This window comes from Meriones unguiculatus, chromosome 5, assembly GCF_030254825.1.
Source record: "Meriones unguiculatus strain TT.TT164.6M chromosome 5, Bangor_MerUng_6.1, whole genome shotgun sequence".
Classification (NCBI taxonomy): Eukaryota; Metazoa; Chordata; class Mammalia; order Rodentia; family Muridae; genus Meriones; species Meriones unguiculatus.
The window spans coordinates 129,327,440-129,347,712 of NC_083353.1; the positions used below are offsets into that span (position 1 = coordinate 129,327,440).

A 20,273-nucleotide genomic window follows, 5' to 3' on the forward strand; every position below is an offset into this window, starting at 1 on the left:
CCTACAAGGAGTATTTATTATTTATTACCAACTCATTTTGGTCTAACGACTTTTTTTTTTTTGGTTGTTGTTTTGTTCTGCTTTGTTTTGTTTTTGAGACAAAGTCTCACTGTGAAGCCCTGGCTGTCCTGGAACTTACTCTATAGACCAGGCTGGCCTTGAACTCAGGGATTCACCTGCTTCTGCCTCCAGAGTGCAAGGATTATAGGCATGTGCCACCATACACGGCCTTCTTTCCTTTAAAAGGATAAATATCTTTAGGTTTCTTTGCCTTTGTTTTTTCAGTACAAAGAATGAAGACAGAAAAAAAATTATAAAGAATAAATAGCAGCAACAGGTGGGAAGAGAGAAAGGGAGGGAGACTGAAGAGAAGTTCACACACAGGCCTGCTTTAGAGAGACGGACACAGGAGCAGCCAGGTGAAATCTCTGCGGAGGGAGGGCGCACAAGCACAACCCAACACGGGTGAATCCCTTCGTCTGTTCAGGGCAAGAGTCAGGAAATGCAAATCTCTCAGCAGCAGTTTTAAGTCAAGAATTGAAATTAATTTGCTTGATTCTAGTTCAAGATGTGTTTATAGCCTGTAGAGTCACAGCTTCCCACTCTAGAGTCTAGCGGAATGCCGACAAAACATGCTCCTTCTCACAGCGGACCACTGACCACCATATCCACGATGTTTTTATTGTTTAGTATAATCTCCCTTCTACTCATTAAATGAATCCAGCTCCCTTAGAACCAGCAAAACATACTTGATAGGTGATAGAGCCTTTATGACTGGCTCTAAAATAAAGGTCTCTCACACCTTCACATTGATGTATGGAGTAGAAACTCCACAAATCCCGTCAAAAACAGCCAAGTGGCTATTTTAAATCAATATTTAAAAAGGGTCAGTTGACCTCAAAATCTAGAGGCTGAATAAAATAAAATCAGTATTTAGTTGTTTTTTTCTGTTTCTCTTTTTGTTTGTTTGTTTCATTGTTTGGACCATCGTCTGGCTGTTTGGGTTTTTGGGTTCAGAGGTTGGTTTATGCTTCTTTGGTTGGCTTCAAATTTATTATCCTTCACTCTTAGCTTCTTACATGCCCCATCACCCAGCTGAAAAAAATTAAAGCAAGGATACATTTTTACTATAAAGCATTTCAATAATATTTGTGGTAGCATTTAACCCAAAGATCAAATTATTGTACATAACTATAGCCAAAATTTTCACTTAAAAATTGGCAGTGAGCATGGTAGCTCACTCCAGTGATGCCCATACTTGCAAGGCTTAAGAAAGAGAATTCCAGCAAATTCATGGCCAGCTGAGGCTGCAGAGTGAGACCCTGTCTCATGAACTCAAAACAAATGAATAAATCAGTTGATCATTTGGAAAAGAAAATTTTAAAACATTAAGAGGTGGCAGAATACTATATTTCAGCAATGTCTGCCTATACCAATACATAGAATCATTTTCTATGTGGCAAAAATGATACAAAACTGCTATACAGTGGACATAAATTTTTCCAAGTATTTACCATTTCACCAGCTTGCTATTGTTGCAACAAGTTATGTAAACAGAAAACTGCCAGCGGCAGGTGATTATAAGCAGTATGTTTCTGTGTGGGGTGGGGTGTTTACTGATATAGACATAGTGCTTGTGACAGGTTAGGCTTGTTTATTTACTGAGTTTTCTGCTTTCACTTGCTTCAGGTGTGTTTATTCTTTGGTCCAAGTCAATGGGACGTCAGTGAGGGAGACTGTCCTCTCCCAGCAATGGCAAACAGCGTAAGATCACAGAAAGAAGTAGCTAGGCCTCTGTCAGTTGGGCTCATCCTCTTTGCTACCTAATCCTGGTCTCCACTGCAAGAAAATCAAAGGAAGAACCACAGGGACATATGGAAAGGAGGATAACCCAGGAAAGGCTTTCTTGCAGTAAGAGCATTTTAGTGCAAATCACCATCTGGGCTATCTGCATATAAGACAGTGCCATGGTTTGTAACAGGAAAGGTTATACGGAACAGTTGCAGATTCACAAAACTTCGCAGTAGATAGTTTGACAGATAGTTGTCTGAATAGAGGGAGACACAGTTGGAGAAATATGGGACAGAATATCCATGGAGAGCTAGGTGAAAAATCAGCTCAGCAACTGAAAATGTCCCGTCAGAAAGTGTTAGAAACCTCAGCATTCACAAAGTGAGAAAACATTAGCTGTTTTCTCGTGACCATGTGTCCCCGTGTCTGACAAGAAGCAACTTAAAGGAAGAAGGTTATTTCGGCTTATGGTCTGCTGCCACATCCCTCGGCACGAGGAAGGCCCGGCGCGAGGAAGGCCCGGCGCGAGGAAGGCCCGGCGCGAGGAAGGCCCGGCACGAGTGGGAAGTGACTGATCTCGTTGTATTTCTCATCGGAAGAGAAAACAGGAAGTGGATCCATGTTCTAAAAATCCCCTATCCACCCAGTGACCTACTTCCTCAGCTTTTTGAGCAGTGCCACCAACCGGTGACCAACTCTTTTAGCACATATGCCAAGGTGAGCACTTGGCATTCCAACCACAACACAGAGTAAGAAAACTTTATTGGGAAAAGAGCCACTCTCAGATACTTAAATCTAGGTTTTCTTGATGTTCCTTTCCCTCTCTTTTGAAAAGAAGAAGGGAAAACCCATAAAATGTTGAATTTGTTTTCTGTGCTTTCCTGTTTGATACTCAGTGGGCACATGCCTGGGTGAAAGATTCAGTAAATGATATGACTGTCTAGCACGGAGTCTTGCATTGGTGTAGTTGTAGTTGGAGTGCTGAGTAGCAGAGAGCTCTGAGTGATAGATGACATAAGAAGCCTAGGGGTACAGCGGACATGAACTGTGAGCAGAGCAGCTACTCCCTTTTCCTCTACGAGTTTGAACTAAGAGAATTAAATGCCACTCAGGTGATGCTTAAATTGATGAAAAGATACTAAACTTTGGAATGGTGACCTTCTCACGGTCTTCAAAGATGCTGAACGCATGAACTTTCTAATTCCTTTCTAAGCCTCCCTTCCCGGCAGGAGTAGCCAGAACTCTGCTGTCTGAACTTCAGTCTTATTGCAGAGGGAACCTGTAGTGACTTCTCTTGAAGTTAACAGGTTGGGAGTGACTGCTGTTCTTCTGGATGACTGATCTCTAGTGCTCACCATTCCCAGACTCAGATCTGGGCAGAACACCAGCGCAGAGTCTGACCAAAGTTACCTCACATACAGCAGCACTTGCCAGCTCTTGCCCATTATTCCAGGAAGCATGCACATACATGTGCAAGTTCATAGGAATGATCAGAATTCTTAGATCTATAGTGATCTTTGCTAGCCAGGAGGTAATCACAGCAGCTCTGCACTGGTATGTATGGCCATCCTACCACATTGTTCTTGATGCCAAGGACCATAGCCCTCAACAAAGTTCCTGGCCAGAGCCAGCCCAGAGCTTGGATGAAGGAGAAATCAGTTTTCGTTACTTTGTATTCTTCCCAACCCAACTGCAAAAGCCTGTGGTTGTCTGCTAGATGAGGGAGCACCCTAAGCAAGGGCCATTACCGTAGGATCAGAGCTGATACTAAGCCTGTGAGACTCCAAGCCCCACCTTGGTTTGCTGTCCTCTCAGAGCATAAAATTATGAAAATCAAGCAATAAGTGGGCTTTTAGCCCAACTGTAGCCCTCACAGTATCTTCTGTGGGTTCCTGAACTCTTCAGGTAGCAAGGCATTGCTGATTTGAATTGGGGTTCTGTTAACCATTCAGAAAGGATCTGTTGAATCTTCTGGGCTCTGCTCTAGAAAAGGTACTTGACCAGAAAACAGCAAATACAACCAGATTGCCCATCCTAAGAAAGGCACTGGTGCTCCCACAGACCGTTGGTATGGACTGAGCACAGGAGCAGGGGCACATTAAGACTGATGTGAGTAAATTACTTGACCTGGGTGCCTGTCACATATGTACGACATACTCATTTTTCTTTCTTGTTCACACTTAAGATTATTTCCCAGAGGAGAAAAGAATCCCTGTCCTGGTGCAAGGATACTTCAGCTAAAAACAAAACAACCAAAATACCCTATATCACCCATACATCAGGGCTCCAGTGGGCCAATAAATCAGTAATGAGATGAAATGTTCTTAATAGCAGAGATTTAATAAATGTGCCTTCTCACTAGCTTACTATGGGGATTGAAATGGCCATAGATAAAAATGCAAAGAGGTCCCTAGGTGGTCGAATGACTTTGGCTGGTTGGTAATTGCCTAGTATTTGAGTAGCATTAAAAAAAAAATTGGAAGCTGGAGACATGGCTGAGTGCTTAAACACACCTACTGCTCTTGCAGAGGATCCAAGTTTCATTCCAGTGCCCATGTGGGCGGGGGGGGGGGGGCTCATAACCATCTGTAACTCTAGCTCCAGGGGACCTGACACCTTCTGGCACAAACCATGCTCTAATATATACATATAGACACATAATTTAAAAACACAAATAAAATATTGTAAAGGAAAAGGCTGTGGTGACAGAGCAGGACATTGGACCCACTTTGTACAGGCTTTTATACCTTACCATGACCTCCCAGAAAATACAGATATATACACATTATGCAAGAGCTGAAGAGAAGGAGGATTCAACCAGACTCCATCCTTGTCTCTGTTTTCTACAGTGGCCCAAAGGACAAAATAGCCATGACATCAGAATGGAGGTTATGGATGCATTCAACAAGTTGACCTTTTCATTCATCAAGGCTATTACAAAAGTCTGCCTAGCCATGTCGCCATCCCTTAACTCACCAGCCAGGCCCTTAGTAGCGTGTCAATTACATTAGACCAACTCATGGCTGACAGGCTTCCCCCGCCCTGCCGTAAGTCTCCACACAGACACTGCTAGACTGCTAGTCTGTTAAAGTTCTAGGCAAAGGTGCTGACTTAGAGAATGAGACTTCATGGATCACTGCAGTTTTTGTTTGATTTTTTTTTTTTTTTTTTGTTTTAAATGAAGGGGTGGTTCATGGATGGCAGTTGATATAGGAGTTTCAATGTTCTGGTGGAACTGGTTCTTCTGAGCAACATGAGACATCGCTGTGGAATCTTGGTCTGACTTGTTTTGTACCGAACCCCTAGAAGCTGGGTGAGGGCTGAGTAGGGGACTTTACAATCCATTATAATGATCCAAGGAAGAGATGAAAATGGCATGGAGCAGCTTGGGAGCAGGATATATGGTGATGGGTTGGATTTTGGCACATTTTGGTACTAACGTCACATAATTTCTCCCTTTTTTAGTTCCATTATTGATTTAGTTCCATCATTGATTCCATTATTGAGCAGGCAACATTCTGTAAGCCAGAAAACAAAACAAAAAAACATTATCAATATTTACATCTTAGACTTCAAGTATAGGATTATGAAAAATTAAATTTTTTTGCCATCTGGATCACTCAGTCTGTAGGACTTTGTTATGGTACCCTGACAGGAAGAATATATAGCAGATATGTGGACACATGAAAATGTCAAAATAAGAAGTCAGAAATAAAGTTTTGTTGAACTGATGAGATCTGAAAAATGCAAAAGCATGAAGGGTGCTTATGAACATGGAGTGGTCTATGCAGTGCTGACCAAACTAGGCTGTTGTACCCATGCACTACCAGGGTATGTTAATATCTGTGCTGGTGGTCTTATGTCAACTTGAGACACAAACCGGAGTTATTTGAAAGGAAGGAAACTGACTTGACAAGATGCTCCTATAAAATCTATCTGTAAGACATTTTTTTAAATTAGTGATTGATGGAGGAGGGCCCAGCCTACTGTGGTTAGGGCCACCCCGGGGCTAGTGGTCATGAGTTCTACAAGAAAGCAGACTGGGCAAGGCACAGGACGCAAGCCAGTAAGCAGCGCTCCTCCAATGCCTCTGCATCAGCTCCTGCCTCCAGGATCATGCCCTGCTTGAGTTCCCATCCTGGCAGCAACATGGAAGTGTAAACCAAATTAACCCTTCCCTCCCTAACTTGGTTTTTGGTCATGGTGTTTCATCGCAGAAATATAAAGTCTAACTAAGCCAATCTATTTATTTTCTGTTATTGTTTGCAATATTGACACATTGCCATGTTTCTTTTATTTTTCTCTTTATGTTTAGCTGTGTGTGTGTGTGTGTGTGTGTGTGTGTGTGTGTGTGTGACCTCTGCATGCACATGGACATCAGAAGTTAACTTGTGAAATCGACTCTCTCCTTCTACCTTTCTGTGGGCTGCGGGTATTGAACTCAGGTCTGCGGGCTTTTGTGTGAAGCACTTTGTCCACTGAGTCATCTCACTGGCACTTGTGTCCATTATCAGTGACGTTTTTGTAGGAGCGTATTCCTCAGGAAGGCTTTGCTGTCTCTACAGCAGACTGCAAGTTGCCCCATCACTCTCTCAGCTGACTGTTTCAGTTTCCTCAGAGCACAGCTTGAAGTTTCCTTATATATATGCCATTTTTTGTATATCCCAGTAAAACATAAACCCTGTGAGACCTTGGTTACTTTCTTCCTGCCATATCCCTACCTAGAAAAAAGTCACAGTGACTCGACACATGTGTAAGAGAAATATTTTTGAGAAAGACTGAAAAAAGACAGAACCAAACTCATGACCCACAGGAGGGTCTAGGTTTTATGCACTAACCAACTGATGCAGCATTTCTCCCGTATTTTCTTGTAATATTATCTTGCTGCATCTCAGCACATTATATTTTGTAGTATTATCTTATTTCATCTTCCCATGTTATTTGCTTATTTGTAAGTTGTAATAAACATGTTTTGGATTGAGGAAGTTTACGGACATCATAATAAAAAACGAGGCTTACACCCTGGGCCTTTCCTCCTAAGACGTTTGTCTTATTTCTGAGATGAACCTGGAGGACGTCCCCCCCCGAAAAAAGTGAGTCTTTGACTACGTATGATGGCTAGATACAAAAACTTTCTTCATGGCTTCTGTTTCTTTTTCGATTTTTCAGCTATAGTAGCATACTCCTGTCCTTTGTCACTTCCTGGTCTCCACAATCCGTTCTCTGAATTTCCTGCCTTGTTCATTGTCCTATAGGGCTGATCTGCATGGTGGTCAGTCTTGGTAAATGCTTGACCCCCAGGCCCCAGTTCATATGATGCAAGAATAAGCTCCAGGGTGAGGTTTCTTCTCTGGAGGAGCCCTGCGCTCCTGCTTAGAACTGGTACCCTGAAAGCGAGCCCATAGGCCTAGACAATCTCTTCCACCATGTGAGGGTTCAGCAAGGAGGCCTCACCAAAGTCGGTCCTCTCCAGACCTACACAGCCTGCCTTGGTCTCATCCTTCTTAACTTCCAGAGCAGTGAGCAATGGATTTCTGTTTTTATATTCACTCAGATTGTGCAATTTTGTTACAGCAGCCCAAACATATTAAGGCATATTCCTCTTCCAACAAGAGCCCAGAGAATGAGATGAAAGTTACAAGGGTACCACAATATATAAATATAAATAATATAAATATAAATATATATATTTCAACTGTGTTTTAGGGTAGAACAGAGGTTATATATAAATGTATGTGTGTGTGTGTGTGTGTGTGTGTGTGTGTGTGTGTTTTGGGGTAGAACGGAGGTTATATATAAATATAAATATAAATATATATATATATATACACACACATATATATGTATATATATATATATTTCAACTGTGTTTATCATAGAGGAAGTTTGGACTGAACGAGGGATTTAAGGTTTCAGGCTAGATGGGACTATATTTTCTTTATTAATAAAACATGAGGTAAATAGATCTTGCTTGAAATAACAAAGAATTGTGACAAAGTATAGCAAATTGAACCACGACTTGATGGTGATGTGAAGAGAGCCATCCCAGGCTCCACCTCATTCCACTTAGCAAATATATACCGACATCGAAGAGAAACTAAAGCAGGAGATGGACCACAGATTTACATTTACACTTACGTGAAACTGAATTTATTTATATAAAACACAGAACCACATTAATTAAATCCACTAATTCCTAATGACCTATCAATAAAAACAATATGTGAGATGAAAATTTTAATGTGGTTGAGAGGATTTTTTTCAGCATATCACCTAGGTGGTCCCAATATTATATTCAGGGCTATGGTAAGCTTTGTAGCACTTAAACAATCAGTTGAATTTTATTTATGTCAGGTATAGCATTATATCTGGTTACTGTTGCCTTATGAATCTGCACACACTCTCAGTTTCTCCTTTTCCCAGTCGCAGGTCTTACAAGAGTCATGTTACTACCGTCCCTCCTGGGAATGGTCCAGAGTGGCTTCAGACAGAACATGTGACCAAAGGCAGCTCATTTTAACTAGGCCCATTGCTCTTCCAAAGGCCCCAGAAGTATCTCTGGGATCCTTCAAACATCTTCTTCTAGAAAAACAAGGAAACTTAATATCTCTTAGTCTAGTTTTGTGATGTCAGCCAACTTTGGACCCATTTTTTCAGGTACAATGCTCACCACCACAGAGGGACATTAGAGGACAAACTTATCTGTCCCTGGACAGCTGAAGCATCCTTTCAGATCCCACTGCTTTGTTGGCTAATAAGCCTCTGTCTGAGGGTCTCCACTTGGGGACTCTGTTCTACCCTAAAACCTAACATCACCCCTCTCAGATGGTGATTTTTTTTCCTGTACTTTGAATGTAGAACCTATAAACATCAAATATGTTTGATATATGCCATGCTACTGGTAATATTAAAGCAGTCCTAATATCAGTAATGGTGATTGGATGGTCCTCTGGTCCTGCTGGATCATTTGGGGGTGGTACCTTCTAAAATTTCAAGATTCCTAAGAGATCATAAACAATAGTATTTTAGTTTCAAGGCAAATACAAGAGTGTTTCAAAGCCCTCCAGGGTAAAAGGAAGAAAGCTTCCAACTGCAGGTGACCAGGAGCCAAAGGAAACTTTGAGACAGTCAGACTGCTCAGGTCGGTTTCCTTTCCACAGCACCTCACACAGTTCACAAAGTCACTGATAGAGAATTACCATTCAGCAGGTGTCTATGATAATGAAGAAATGTCCAATGAATCACTCACAGACTGGATTTTCTATCCTTTATAATAGAGGTTAAATGGTGCAAAATAGAATTCAGGTTTCTGCGATTATGCATAACTCAAGCAAATACAAAAGTCTTTCTTTCCATTCATTTCTGAGCCATTTCTTTTATTCACCAATGAAAGTGACATTCAACTCCACAATCACTCTTTGAGATCTATCAAAATATGACTGAATTTTGAACTGTCTGTTGAGTAGCTGTGTCTTGATCTGAAACCTTCTCCCATAGAGGAAGGAGGAAGGCTCTTGGATGCAGGGTGCTGAGGAAACACACATGGTTTAGGAAGCACATGAAACTTAGGAGGTTCACAGAACTCAGAAATGTAAGAGTCACAAGGGCCCTTGCCAAGGAGGAAATGATTCTTCCATGGTGCGGCCTGCAAGTTGTTCAGGGAATTTTAGGGATGTAGTTTTCATGAGCTGTTGCCTATGTGAGGATCTTCTTGCCAGTAATACAGCTGCCTTGAGTCAGTCACAGTCCTATAACACCAATAACAGTCCTGTAACACCAGTAACTCACTGACTCATGAAGCTACAAAGAACACTGGCAAGAGACCAGTGTTCTATCTAGGGGAAAGGGCCTTTGCTTATGCTTTGCTAGGAAAAATCACATACTACCACACTGTTAATAATTGACATTAGCCGAGTATTATTTTTAAAGCACAACTTCCAACATCAGAACTGTGGAATTGCATGAATATTTAACTATTAATTGAACCAAGTACATGCTCTTTTATTTCAAAATTTGTTCCCAGTGTTCCCCTCCTTCAGTCTCCCCTAACCTCCCTCAAACACCTCTGCAGTAATTTCATTCTTCACGTCCTTTGGAACCTGGCTAATAGCCTCACATAAAGGCCTGTGCCAAAGCAGCAACAACCCCTATCATTTGTGTGGAGAGGGCAGCGGTGTGGAGAGTGGAGTAGAAGTGAGCTGGTCTCCTGAGTCCATGCCCGGGTTTCACGTTCTGCGCAAGTAGTGCCCACAGTATACACCCCTCCGTGGGAACTAAATGAAAAGTGGAAAAGAAAGAGTGCTCAGACAGTGGCCCACAGACCCGCCTAAGAACCTGTAGTTGTTTCTTGTTCAAGGTAGTGGTGACACCAGTCTGAACATTAAGGGACTGATCGTATTGGGGGTGTTCGTGGATGCTAATGAGTCTGAGAGCTGTGGGTTCATTTATTTCTTGTCTTCCTTTTCAAGAAGGCGATAGATTTAAAGATAGAGCTTCAGCCACACCCTCTGTTGCTTGAGTAGCGGAATATGGAGAGCTCCCCAGACAGAAGCCACTTCTCCCTCTCACACACAGCTGCTGTCTCCTCTGGCCTTTCACACTCCTTTATCCTGCCTTCCCTCAGCTTCGGACAGTGATGCCAACATAGGGATTATGCGTGTACGTATATCGAGTGGCCTAAAATATCTAAAAGTGGGCAAGAACTATCGGCAAAGGTAATACTGGGAAACAGAAGGGAAGAAGTCTAACTAAGGAATGGCCCTCATCTCAAAACGGGAACATTAGACTGAGGATAAGAACCGTTGAAAGTAGGCAGATGATCTTGTGTGTTTCACCAGATTCTTGCTGATGGAGATAATAAAACCAAATGGCTAGTTGCAGTAGTTTTGTGGGAAACCTTTTAAAATAATTTAGCTCTTATGGTGTGTCACTACTTTTCTAATCAAGTGCTATTTCTGTTTGCAGAAAGAGAAACTGAGACAAACAGCAGCATCAGCAGGCAGCACTCAGGTAAGAGGTTCAATTATTCCAAACGCCATGCTTTAGCACCCAGATTGGTCCTACATAAAGCCTGTAAGAGGCAACTCAGGAGAATTCAGAGCCACATATTTCCAATAAAGCACTAATCCCCCAGATGTTTACCTCCTGATGTCTAAAAACCATACCTTCTCCTGCCCTGACTTGGCAGATCCTACGTCTGAAGCCATGTGTGAAAAGTACCAGGTAACTATCAGGCTTTGACAGATTGTAGATATAGTTACCGTGCGTCTTCATTTATACTAGAAATCAATGACATCTTTTAGTCACACCTGATCTGATAACACAGACCAGAGAATTAGCACCTGCGGGACCCTGGTCCTTCATCCCCAGCCCCTTAGGTAGCATCTGGATTCAGTAGTTCTCTAGGAAGTGGTTTTGAAGAAGACCTTTCCTCAGCTTGTCTCAATGGAATAGTCACAACTTTATACAGAGTCTGTCACACAATAAAATGTTACGGATACCAAGTAATTTCTATTCATGAATTAGCTGGGTACATAGGTTTAATAATATTGACATTACAGAAACATGCCCACTGGCACACTGTCACGGTGTCATCTGTTAAGTATTTCTTACCAATGCGTTTCAGGCCCTGCCTAATGATAATCTGTTAAAGGCAGCAGGGCTGCACATATTAATTCTCCCGTAATGTGCACATCACATTCTTGAATGGCACATGATTTAATTCATGATAACTTGGATTATGACTGCATGAATAAAATAGTCCGCTTCACCCAAGTGGGAAGTTTTCACGAGGTAGCCTGATTACAGCTGGGAAACTGAACTGTGGAAGGAGTGAGGACTGCCGAGATCCATGCTGGAAAGCACTTGGCTAAATGTATGGTAGATGTAGCTGGCCTCTGGTTTGGTCATTTCCTCCTCTGACAGAAAGATGGTTGAGAATGAAATGAAGTTCTGTCCCCTTTCCTCAGCTACGCGGGTTTTATAAACCTGTTCATTTAACCTAGCCCAACGGTGTGAGAATGGATAGAGTTCAGCCAGGTGCACTGCTGTTCTCTTGAGGACGGAAGGATGAAAAAGTGGCTCAGTTGCATGGCAAACATGAGGACCTGTGTTCAGTCCCACATGACGAACTCATATAAGAAGCCAGGTGTGGGGGTGTCCTTGTAATTCATAGCTTGGAGGTAGAGACAGGAGGATCCATGGAGATCACTGTCAGGCAGTGCAGCCGAGTCAGTGGGCTCCAGGTTCAGCAAGAGCCTCTGCCTCAAAAACCAAGCTCCTGAGGAATGACACTTGAGTGTGGCCACACACCCATGCACACATGCACACAGCACATGCAAACATAACTGCACACCTGGCACACATACAAATACACACAGAAGTACAGGGGCCTAGAGAATTTCAATCACTTATTTAATAATCATTTATTGATCACCTCCATAGTCACTTACCTGACATTAGACTTGGCTTAGACATTGCTGATTCAAGATGATAGAGTTTTCTGTCTCAAGTACCTGGATCAAAGATGTAAATTTCACAGCACCTTGTAGATGGAAAAGATATCATAAACAAGCCGCAGTGAGCACCAAAGCTTCTCTCTGGCAACATGAATCTCCTTGTGAGTTTCAAAAGTTTGTCAGGCATACTCTCTGCCCTGTGAGAGGCCTTCTGTAGTCAAGTGCAGAGAAACCCCATTCTTCCTAGGGACCCTCTAGCTGGTGCTTGACAGGTGGTGGGTGGGCCTGGTTTCCTGTCTTCCTGAGTCCTCATCCTAGATGTTGGGCGTATTCACGAGCTACCCCTTTGTCTGCCATAGCTTTTTCTCATTTAAAATGTTTTACTTTTTGGTACTCCCTGGGGTTTTACGTACTTTATACAAACTATCTCTTGTAGTAAAATATTCTGGAGACTTGCAGGCACTGCTCAATGCATACTTTAATTGGAAGGTTCCTATCATGTCAGAAAGGTGAGTGGGAATGTGCCACGTAGTCCCTCTTTTGATCAAGCTGATGAGCGTCCCTGTCGATGTCCAGGTGGTGTGAGAAACGAGAAGTTATGACTCTACTGTCACAGCTCTTTCTCTCTTCTCTTCTCAGACAGCTGTCATTCTTCTTCTTTTTTTTTAATGTTGATTCTTTACAAAAAAAAATTCAACTTGGTCTTAAAATCCTTGCTGATATTTATGAGACCGGAAATAACCACACAATCTTCAAAACAAATGAAAAACAAATACAAGGTTAAAATTCGGAGTTTAAAAATTACAGTGAAAAACTATAAACGTCACCACAGGCAGTATATATGATCTAGCAATTGCAGCATATACTCAAAACCAATGGAAGCATGTTCTGTGTGTTTTTCTACGTGGATACTCAGAGTAGCATCAACCTTGACTCATATTTCCAAATCCTGGAGAAAATCTAACTTGATTAATGGAAGAGGACTTCCACCACTTAGCACAGCTTGATACTCAGGCAAGCCTTGATATGCACCTGTGTTGTTGTTGTTGTTATTATTATTATTATTATTGCTGCTGTTGCTTATTTGTTTTTGTTTTGATTGGTGAAGCTGTTTTCATTCACAGATGGAATGGTCAGTCAAGTAAGAGGTTCACAAAAGGAGTGTGAACACCCCTAGCTAAGGGAAGAGTGTGAACACTATAGCTAAGGGATAATGGTATTTGGGATTGAAAAATGAACAATTCTGTCCAATGAATTGAAACTACAAAATGAATTTGAAACTGAAAATCAATTGCTAGATCCATTGATTCATACAGGACCTTAATAGAATTAGGGTTAAATAGTCTGACCAAGTTCAAAGAAAAGAGGGGAGTTTGGCAGAGGGATGTGACAAAAGTTTTCACTCTCTTAATAATTTGAGAACATTTCTAAAAATAAGATCTATTTATTTGGTCGTTTTTTTTGTGCTTACGAGTGTTTATACACATGTATGTGTACCATGTGCGTGTCTGGTGTCCATGGAGGCCAGAGGAGGACTTCAGAATCGCTGGGACTGGAGTTGCAGATGTTGGTAGGCCATCAAGTGGTTTTAGGGAGAGAACCCAGGTGCTTTGCAAGCATGCCAAGGATTGTTAACAGCTGAGCCTTCTCTGTAGACCTTCCCAAAGAACTTTGATTATGACAAAGGGAAGAACAGTGCTACAGGCGCTGGAGGAAATCCATGTCAAGCTAGGTTTTCGCTTGTAAGACAGGCAACGCCCTGCTGTATGTTGTGGTCAAAACACAATCTAACATAGAAGGGACATCAAGCCTGTGGGGGGAGCGGGAGACACAGCAGGAGGAGGTCTGTACTCTCTGCACTTGTCTGTGCAGGGTGGAGGGTGCTTCTGAGCCCAGTGTAAGGAAAAGAAGGAATACTGAGAAAACTGTAAATTACACATGTGACATTGTCATCTAGACAATGTGCAAATGAGCTGAGTGAAAACCAGACAAAGCGTCCAGATAGCTCCAAGCTCCATTTGCAGTCTCTGGTCGTCATTCAGCGTGAGTCTGGATGACAGCCGTCTGACTATGGCTCCCACGTTCTATTCTTTGACGCAAACATTCCGCACTGGGGCAGCTGGAATTTAGCACAGTTGATTTTTCCTCCTGTGTAATAATGCAGGGAGGAAAGACAAGAAGATGAGGATGCATGTAAGACACAACAGTGGTGGCAGAGGGTGAGACTCACCTACGTTTAGCTGGGACGGATATTGAAAAGCCACTCAGTCCGAGAATCAGGAGGGCTGGTTTGCTTTCAAAACAGAGAAGTCAGTACACTATAAACTGGGATTGTTTTTGGTGTATAATGGCTTAAACTGGGCAGGTGATGATGGTGATGATGGGAACGAGGTGAAGCCTTGAGCAGAAGTTAACACAGAACAGGATTAACAATGACATTGAAGTAGCAAACGGGTACTCCAAGAGAGGCTCACACAGGAAAGCAGAAATCATAGAACAAAGATGGGGAGGTGGCCAGTGAGAGGAAAGTGAGCTACCCTGAAGATCAGGACAGAACTAGCCTGAGCACCTGAAGACTTCAGTTAGCAAAGAAGGTAAAGGAGGTATTTAGAGAAATGACTGTGGTCTTAGGGATTTTTGAAATCCATCGTACATTATATGTCTGTCATGGAAAATGCTTGGGTGGCTGGGAGAGGCAGAAGATGGGTGTGAGAATACAGAGCATTTACATGAGTAGTTTACATGGTTGGTTGTCTTCACAGCTGTGTTTGCAATCACAGAAGTAGCTGTGACTTCACTCAACAGTTTGGAATGGAGTAGAAGAAGTCTTATTTGCCACGGGAAGGAAAGCTTCTGAGCTTTAGCCATTCCATCAGACTTTGCATCTGCGCGTGAAGGCGTAGCAAGAGATCTGATTCTGCTGCGCTGTGACACACTGAGTTCATTAGCATCCTTCCCTCTTCCTCCGAGGACAGCCAAAAACTCCATCCCCCACACGGGACGCATAAGGACTGGGAATCTGTTTGCCAATGGACCACTGGATGCCATGAAGAGAGCTCATCCTTTATTCTGCTTCGATCTCTGGCCTGTCTGATGATTCTGTCAACAAGGGGTGACACCATGCCAAGCAGTGTTGTGATTTTTATGACCTGGACATCTGTCTAGTGTGTACTAGACTAGGACCACACGTTCTGTCAAAGATGCTGTGGAAAAGCTGCCAGAAGGTAATGAATTTTAGCCACTGCTGACTTCAGCTGGATACAAACAAATGACCTACAGGGACCAGATTCCGCATCTCATGTCTAATCCTTTCAGACTAACCTCTCCTTCCAAGATATGATGACAAATGCACCATTCATGTAGAAACAAACTTGAAGCCATGGTAAAATAAATTGGAAAACAAAAACCATTTTGAGCAGATACTGAACCAAAAATTATAAATAAAACAAAACATGGTTTTGTTTTCGAAAACCTTTATGTTTTCCTACATCTGAAAGGGTTAGAAGCAGAAATAATAAAAGATTTCTGTATTTCCTTTCCTGATTTGTAAATCCCAAAATAGAAATAGCTATTATAATTACTACCTCACTCACACCACTCCCAGGACAGTGCAACTAAAAAACGACACATTAAGAAAAAAGTATAGCCAGTGCTCTTAAGTCCTGATGGGACTCGGTAAGCTAGGATCAGATGGCAGGAGAGGCCTCCCCTTTTCAGGGGACTAGGGAAAGGGGATGGGGGAAGATGGAAGGAGGATGGGACAGGGAGGGGATGAGGGAAGGGGCTGCAATTGGGATATAAAAATGAATAAATTGTAAAAAATAAAAACTAAACAAAATAAATTTAGCCAAAGAGTTGTTCTGATATCTAAATTTCCAAATAAACAGAATTATTTTTGTTTTTCCTTTTGTTTTTGCTCAAATTCTTATTAGTGATTTTATTTATTTTTTTATATCTTGTACATGGATGTGTCTTATCTGCATGTGTGTCTTTGCACTGAAGTCACAGGGGCTGTGAGCTGACGTGTGGTTCTGGGCATCTAAGCCAGGTCCTCTGGAAAAGCAGCCAGTACTTCTAGGCTGCAAGGCAGACCTCTAAGCTTTGTTTCAAGGTCTTCTGTATGCTCGCTGGAAGAATGCAGTCCTGGCCTGTATTTACCGTTTTTCACAAATATGAGCGCAGATTCTTGCTTATTTTTCTTTCTTCCAGAAATGAGGAGAGGAGAATGCTGCCTTTCTGATGGTCAAGGTTATCTGGTGTTACAGTGAGTTAGCCTTGATTAATCCATTTGTGAGTTAGGAGTGACTGTACAAGTTTCTGATTTCTGAATTTACTTTCTGGGCACAAATCAACACGTTAAGCTGTGTCTCTTGCTAAGAACTGTGCAGGAAGAGTATGGCAGACAAATTATGAAAGATACACTTTATTTTTAACACACTCCCCACAGATGAGACTCTTCAGACCCTTTCATCTTCTGAGAGAACCTGGAATGGGAAGAGTTTCCTAGCCCATGTGGCTGTCACAGGACAAGCAATCGCTTAATTTGGTTTCAGACAGCAGCAATTTTAAACAATGTTCAACTTCAAATACTGGTTGAAGAACTTACATTTTTGGGACAGTGTAGAGAAGTATAATAAGATGTTATCACACTCCAACTAAGTGGCACCTGTGAAGGAACAGCTCCGAGGAAGGCGGATGTGTGGATTTCCTTTGGAATAAGGTTGTCTTCCTAAGTGCTTGTTTTCTTTGTTTGCATGTCATTTGTCATATTAAAACATTCATATTTGATTATGGACATATATCGTTGAATCTAAAACTTAATGGAGTGTGAGATGCATTACATTTTATACGTTGCTAAGGAAGAAGTAAGTGTTTTGCTGTTTGAATGGCGGCACGCTCTCAATGACACCTGCTCTAAGGCTTTGATTGGGCAGCTGTTAGGACAGGTGGGCAGGCAGACTGCACATTGGGATTAAGAACCGCATTAGGCAGAAGAGTACAATCAAGTGTGTGTGAGAGACAGAGAGAGACTTTATTATCATTATAAATGAGATTTAATAAATTAGTTCATCGCTTTGCATAGTATAGGCTGGCTAGTCCAGCTTTTTTTTTTTTTTTTTTACAGATGAACACATTGAAATATTGGACAGATTAAAAATGAAAGCAAAAATCTTAGAATAATTTGTTAATTAAAAATAACGTATTACATGTTACTGGTAATATTTTTCTGTATTTTAAGATCTGTCTTCTTGTTTATTCATGTGTGTTCCTGTGTGTTCTTGTGTAGGCTTGTACACATGGGCGAAAGTGCCCATGGAGGCCAGGATAGGCACTGGACTCCCTGGAGGTAGAACTACCTGGCAGTTGCGAGCCTCCTAACCTGGCTTCCGGAAACAGAACCCTGTTCCCTTTAAGATCTCTTAACTACTGCATCATCTCTCCAGCCCTTATAATAGTTTATTTGAAAAAAAAATATTGTCTGTGTTGAAACAAAACATAACAATTAGCAAGAGTGACATTATGTGCTACCTTTTTTATCTCTCTGTACTTCCTAGCATATAAGAAGTAATGTAGGTTCCCCTCCCTGTGCAAACTTCACTGTGCTCAAGACAGTGAGAGAAAGGCGGGATCCTGAAAATAGGCCTTAGGGACTCTGAGCCTTTTTACATCTGCTATTATTTCTGTTGAGTGGGGTATGAAGCAAGAGTCAGAGGATGGGCAATTAACATACGGGTGTCTAGACCTTAGGACATGATGTGATCCAGTGTGTCACTGGGTCCAATGGCCCACATCAGCTCTAGTCATCCTACCGTGGCACAGATGCTGAGTGTCAGCCTAGCCCTCTTTCAGTGCTTCATTGTTCTGAGCCAAAATCTGCTGTGCTGAGCTTCTTGGCTGGCTAGGATTGTTCAAGGTTTCTCTTCTGGTTCTAGTCTCTTTGTCACAGCCTTCTCCTCTCCTTCACTCTCTGATCCAACACCATTGCCTTAAATAGCAGCTCTGTGCTGATGGACCCCAAGTTTGAGTCCTAAAGATGAACAGCTAGTGGCCTGCTCAGCATGTGTATGTGGAGGCTGAAGTAGGCGTTCTAGTATGTCTGAAGCATTACATGCGTTTCATTACATACATACATTACATCTTACTGGCTTCTCTTCCTTGCCCACCAGCTCTTGGCCTTCCCAAGTGAAGGATGAATTTTTGACTTCAGCCCTTTTCACTGTTCTCCATAACCATCAAATTTCTCCCGACAAATACTCCCATCACTGTTTTCTCACGGCTCTGATGCTGTTCTCTTAGTCATTCCCGTTTAAGGCCACACGTGTAACTAAGGTGCTCTTCGCCTTCTCCTGGTGTGACCCGCCCATGTAGCACCTGTCTCATCCTATCTTGCAATGTTCCCACTGTAGGTGTGGTTTTGGTGACTCCAAGAGCACATTGAAGTGGATGCTTGTGCCTCAAGGTGGCTCCAGGCAAGTCCTTAGGGGCTTGGGGACTGGAGGTAATGAGTTCTCAGAGAAGCCCTTGAATACTCTGAGAGTTCTGATAGAAGAAAAGCAAGCCTGGTGCTTCCATTTTCTCTGTAGGCTCTTAGCTCAAAATGTATTCACTTGCTTGCTCCTCAAGACGTGTCTCTGATTGCTATTTGTATCATGGATGTTTCACGTATTTTGTCATAGTGATAGCATAATGGCTGATACACATTATATATTACTGTATAAATATTTATCTGTCTGAAATTTCTCTCTTGAAGTCTGGTTTTATCTATTTTCCTTTGTACATAAGCTTCAAAGTGACTTTTTTTTTTTGCTTTGTTTCATGATATGTATATAATAAATCAGTCCCTCTCAAGTCCAGTTTCTTCCCAGTTTGCTTTCTCATATATATCATAGAGGTTATATAATCTTGGTTTTGACAAAACTCTAATAATACACTAAAAAAATAAATAAATAAAAACACAGAGGAGGATTTGATTTTTCTTCCATGACAAGAGTTATTTTTTTAAAGTCAAACTTTGGCTTCATAAACTTACTGAAAATTATGCTGCCAAATGGGTTTCCATTTTTGGTTTCTTGTGCCCTTACAAAGTACTTCTGAGGCTCAAATAAGGCTGAGCTCCTCCATACGGGGAACCAGTGGAGACAAGTCTGGGTTAAAAAGCTCAGTGAGAAATGTTCTTCCTGCTCACTATCTGAGATCCTTAGCATTATTTTAACGTCATTTTTAATGTGAATTTCCATGCTATTTTAATTCATTAGTCATGGGCTATCATTTTTTGAAGTAATTACTGTAATTTCATCAAATGACATAATTATAGTAAATACTTTGATGTAATTACCATAAATATGGAAAGAGACACCCGAAGGTATAATAATGTCACAAACTAAGATATTTATGATGTGTAAAGACAAATTATGATGACATTTATGACATGTAGTAACATCACAGAACACTGTGTTTATGTTGAATCAAGAATAATGATATAAATAGAATGTGAAGTTACATCATGGAGATTCATTTCTCTCTTAAGTGGAATTGAAAGTTGAGAGTTCTACAAGGCCTCAAGTTCAAATGAGCAGATTGTTGTCATTTTATTGCATTTTTTCCTTTGAACCTTAATAACTGACTATGCTATTTTACTGGGTTAAAAGCTCTTCCCTCTTTAAAAGCAGAGACTAGACATAGACACAAAGCAGAGACACAGACGAGAAAGCATATGTAGTCTCTGAAAAATATGCACATTAGAATCCTGTGCCCATTAGAATCCCACACTGGTGAGAGCCATGTCCTCATGCCACCTTCCTTTATACTGGGCAGGAAATGGTGACAGCTTCCTCTCTTCCTGGCCACACTGCTCTTCAAAGCCAGCAAGTCGTTGTCCTGGCTTTAACTGATTGTTGGAACCAAGGCCACGAGACCGTATGTCACTTGCCTACTCAGGTGAGACCCTGATTGCAGAGCCTGCTTAACTAGGGCAGGGTGATAATTCATATTTAAGGCCAGATTGATCTATATAGCAAGTCCTAA

At 41.7% G+C, this 20,273-nt stretch overlaps 1 long non-coding RNA gene across 1 annotated transcript in view; it reads left to right on the plus strand.

Annotated features, from left to right (window-relative positions):
• The window catches only part of LOC132654325 (uncharacterized), a 41,191-nt gene extending 25,241 nt beyond the window's left edge, over positions 1-15,950 (plus strand). Inside the window, exons 3-4 of the long non-coding RNA XR_009592013.1 lie at positions 10,756-10,800; positions 15,011-15,950. This is a non-coding gene — a long non-coding RNA (uncharacterized LOC132654325). The remainder of the gene's footprint in view (positions 1-10,755; positions 10,801-15,010) is intronic.
• The last annotated feature ends 4,323 nt before the right edge of the window (positions 15,951-20,273 follow it).